This window comes from Dermacentor albipictus, chromosome 5 (assembly GCF_038994185.2).
Source record: "Dermacentor albipictus isolate Rhodes 1998 colony chromosome 5, USDA_Dalb.pri_finalv2, whole genome shotgun sequence".
Classification (NCBI taxonomy): domain Eukaryota; kingdom Metazoa; phylum Arthropoda; class Arachnida; order Ixodida; family Ixodidae; genus Dermacentor; species Dermacentor albipictus.
Genome location: NC_091825.1, coordinates 157,619,052 through 157,624,029, shown reverse-complemented (window position 1 = coordinate 157,624,029; position 4,978 = coordinate 157,619,052). Strand labels below are relative to the sequence as shown.

General features: G+C 48.3%; 1 pseudogene; it reads left to right on the top strand.

The window, feature by feature from the left end:
- The first annotated feature begins 239 nt into the window (after positions 1-239).
- On the top strand, positions 240-4,978 carry LOC139060351 (uncharacterized; annotated as a pseudogene).

Sequence of the window (4,978 nt, the reverse complement as noted above, 5' to 3'; positions counted from 1 at the left end):
AATCTCGGCGCCAATCGCGCAAACGCGCTAATGCCACTGTCAGCGCGTTCGTCATCGTCGTCTTGTTCCACAGCTGGCTCCGTTGCCGCTCATCATTCCAGCATATAATTTTTCTCTTTTGTCGTCGTAATGGGGAGGCCGCGATACGGGGGTATGAGTTATTCATTTTCTCACCTGACGGACACATGTAATAACAGAGGTGATAAGCGAATGTGTGTGCGTATATATATATCGCCCCGATGACCACAGGTTAGGACAATAAATATGTTCGCTCCTTTGTTCAATATTCAGGGTCATCTCTGTGTCGAGCACTAAACAGCAGAGTGGAATGGCTGATGAATTATTTTCTTGAGTGGACGTAACTTCAGTAACTACTCCGTGTCTCGAGAGGAAGCGTGAAGCGTTCCACATTATGCCGGACCTGAATAAATCTATCCACGATTTTGACAGTGAGGGCTCATCCCACGAAGCTGGGGCGTGGATGAAGAGTATCGATTCCATGGCGGTCCTGCACGGCTGGCCGGATAGGTTAAGACTAGAAAACGCCACGCTTCACATGAAGGGACCTGCTCTATTTTGGTTTCAGGCCCGTGTCGATGATCTCACTACGTGGGAGGACTTCAAGGTTGCCTTCAAAAATACATTTGTGGGCCACACAAGCAACGCTTAAAAGTGGAAGCAAATGCAGGAAAGAGTCCAGATGAGGAGAGAGTCCATCACGTCATACTTCCTCGAAAATACCTTGTTATGCAAGGGATTGGGCCTCGGTATGCAATATACCAAGGAGCAAGTTTTGGTGGGGCTCCATCTCCATGACGGCAAAGGAACACAAGGATCAGGATGAATTACTGGCAGTCTTGCGAAGACTGGAGCGAATAAGCGAAGCTAGAGTGCAGAAGTCACCAGGGGTCAAGCCACAAGGTGGTGATCCAGGTGCCACGACACCTCGTGCCAAGCCTCCGACGTCAATATCTTGGACTGCCGCACGTCCCCCTGAGCAAGTGATCACAAATACATGTGTCACAGGCCATGCAAGTGGTGGGGGACCACCGAAAAAAATGCCAGAACCGCCGAAGCGTGATCAAGCGGAGTGAAGATGCTACAGCTGCGAAAGGTATGGGCACATAGCGAGAGACTGTCCAAAAACCAGCCCTGTTGGTAACTTCGAGGTGAATGAGAATCCAACAAGTGACAGTGGTCCATCAAAGTTCCTGAAAACTGCTACCATCAGTGGAACTCACCAGCTCTCGATGATCATTGACCCGGAAAGTTCAGACTGTATATTGCGTCATCCAGCGGCTGAAAGGTGCAGCCTACAAGTTGTCTGCAGGGCCCAAGACTTGTATGGATTTGGGAACACCGGCACATATACAGTTCGGTCTATCGGGACCTCGTAGGTGTACATAGAAATCGATGACGTGGTATTCCGCAAAGTCAAGGTGATTGTCGTCAACAGCGGTGCCTGGCCCGTGGGCATGCTGGTTGGTAGAACCTGTGCGGACCAAGACCACATTGCATACCTAGGGGAGATGAACTCAGGATTGGCTACGGAGATGATCTTCCATTTCGTTAACATCGACCTTGCCCCGATGAAGCCTTCCAAGGAACTACTTCGTGTCAAGGAAACCATTGTGCTGCCGAAAAGAACTGTGTGCTGGTTGACAGTGGAGACCGGTAAGAGTGAAGGAAATCTGATCTTACCTAGTGGGCCTGGTAAGGGAATGCTACTTCACATCGAACACGGACGGGTTGAGATACCCATGTTGAACGACAAGGATGAAGTCCGACACCTGACCAAGGGAAGTTTGTTGGCTAACGCTGAACTGCTTTCAGGGAGTGAAGAGTTAACCCCCGTGAGACCTGTGCCTCAGCCGAAGCCCATCGATCGTTGCATGCTGAATGTCGAGAAAGACGTCAATGAACAAGTGGATGCGCTGCTGAAGATGCTGAATGAATACAGGGACTGCTTTGCGCTGAACTTTTCAGAGCTGGGGTGCTGTAACCAACTGGAAATGACTACCACAGAGTATTCCGGAAGTACTCCAGTCACGACCGATGCATCGTACACGACTAATGCAGAAGAAAGAGATGAAATTCAAGAAATTGTTATAGTGGAAAGCGACTGACATTGTAACCGAAACATCCTCGCCATACGCTAGTGCAGTGCTACTCGTGAAAAAGAAAAATGGAGAAAATTGTCTAGTCATAGACTATCGACGGCTAAATAGCCAGACGGTGCCGGAACACTTTCCCTTACCAAACATTGATGACCAGCTGCAACGACTGTCTGGAGCACAAATGTGCTGTGTGTTAGACTGTGCAAACGGATACCTTCAGTTTCCACTGAGTGAAGACTCGAAGGTCAAAACCGCATTCATCACGCCTTATGAGACCGGGCAGCTTGAACCTATGGTGTTCGGGTTGAGAAACGGTCCTGCTGTATTTCAACGTCTAATGAACAAGGTCCTCGGATCTCTGCTCAACACGGTAGTATTATGTTACATGGACGACTTGCTGATTCCAGCAAAGGACTGGGAAGACTTGCTGGTTCGGCTCAAACAAGTACTGGATGCTCTGCGAGCTGCTAGTCTAACCCTAAAGCTATCCAAGTGTGTGTTTGGAAGTGACGAACATGACTACTTAGGGTTTAAGTTTGTGAAAGGCTACCTGCAGCCAGGTGAAGTGAAGCAACAAGCTATAGTGGACGCTAGCACGCCAACTGATGTTCACAGTGTCAAGCGATATCTGGGCCTGACAGGATTTTTCAGACGGTTCATTCCCCGTTATACTCTGAAGGCAGAACCGCTTACTTCTCTGACCAAGAAAGGCAAAAAGTTTATTTGGGGAGTGGAGCAACAGGAAGCTTTCGACCAGCTCCGAAGAGAACTTACAGAGCCTCCGGTTCTGAAGTTGTATGACCCTTCGGCTCCAATAGAACTCCACACGGACGCAAGCAAACATGGACTTGCGGTAATAATTCAACAAGTTGAGTCAGGACGCTGGCAGTTGATGTTTGGGCCAGTAAACGCATCACTGAGGCTGATAAGAATTACAATGCGGGAAAGCTGGAGCTTATGGCAATAAGATATAGCATGGAAATACTTTTTCCGTTCCTCCTAGGCATTGCGTTCACGCTGGTAAAAGATTGCCAAGTAATTGTGTATCTGAATGCGCATAAGACTCTTAAACCTCAGATAGCAAGGTGGTTCGACTTACTTCCAGAGTATGACTTCGAGTTGAAGCACCGATCAGGTGAGAAAATGGCACACGTGCACTATTTGAGTCGTCAACCCGTAGGACTGGCGCAGGAAACGCTCAATGAGGTTGTCGAGAGAAGGATCGAAGTGTGCCTTGCCTTCAGTTTAGAGGACCAAGTTGTGATCACCCAGCGATCTGATGCAGACTTGGCTAACCTCGCACGAATTCTCGAGAAGCCATTCAAGGAAAGGACCAAGGAAGAAAGTGTCAAGGTCAAAAACCTATCACTGAAGGATGGAAGGCTATTATACGAGGAAGAAGACGGACGACTTGTTTTCGTGATGCCTAAGAGCATGCGTAAAACACTGTGTGTCGAGTTTCACGACTTACAGGGACATTTTACTACTGACCGAACAGTGACGAAAATCAAGGAACTTTATTGGTTTTCTCGGATGAAGCGCTACGTGGACCAGCACATCCATAGCTGTTTCGAGTGTCTGCTCACAAAGATTCCAGAAGGGAAGAAACCCGGACTTCTGCACCCGATACCACCCGAGACTATTTCAAGTTTTACACGTGGACCATGTTGGTCCGTTTGTGAGAAGTTCCAAGAAAAACCAGTGGATCTAGGTGTTGGTGGACAATCTGACCAAGTTTGTACGTCTCTACCCCGTGCTAGACACCACAACTAGAAATGTACTACACTCTTACGCAAAGCTGCACCCTTTGGGGGTGTATCTCTGCCACAGAACAATAATCGTTATCTGCCTTGCTAGCGTTTCCTTTCTTAAAAACGCCGCCCCCGCTACTTTCCTGTCGGGAATGTATGTCATGCTGATAACGCGCATGCCGTTCGTTACTGGAAAGTACCGGGCTCGCCGCGTTAAAGAAAGGAAATGCGGACACGACAGATGACGATTATTTTATGTGGCAAATGGGTGTAATTTTGCTTAAGAGTGTACGGTGCATGCAGAGTTTTATAACCGATTTTGGACTACCGGAGCGCATCATCTCAGTCCGCGGTTCCTGTTTCACGTCCCACGGCTTCGAAGCCTTCTGTCACGAAAATGCTGTGGCTCACGCACGGAACTCTGGTCACCATCCAAGGGCTAACGGTCAGATGGAGACTGTGAATCGAACTCTGGTAGCATGTGTTATGGCTACAATCAAGGACCCGACTCACAAGGACCGTGATCAGAACATCAAGGAGTTAGAGTGCAACCTAAACACTGCATGGAATGCCTTAACAGGCACTAGGCCTTTCAGGATTCTTCATGGATATAAACCAAAGACGCAGGATGGTGTCCTCAGATGGCTAAACACGAAGAATAATGAGTGCGTATGTCCGGAGCAACTTCAAAAGATGGCTCAAAAGGGCATAGTGAGCCAGCAAGAAAAGTCGAAGCAGTACTTCGACAAGCATCACTTCACAACGGACAAGTTGAACATTGGAGACATAGCTATGTCTATGAGTGGTTATGCACTTCGTTTCAGAGCACACCGGCGCCCAAACAAAAAAACCAGAAGTAGTCCAGAGGTCCATTGACGGAGATTAAAATATTGCCAGTGGACACCTACAGAGTGACCGAGATGAACGGAAAGAAAAGGGTCTACTCGACTACCGTCCAAATCAGCCAACTGAAGAGATGGGGTGGAAGATGCGAAAAACTTCACCGGGTGGAATATGCCAAAATCAAGCACCGACGAGGAAGACAGCGTGCCGAGACGTAGCACGCGTGTGTCCAAAAGATCTTTGTATCTTCGGGACTACACCGTGTAA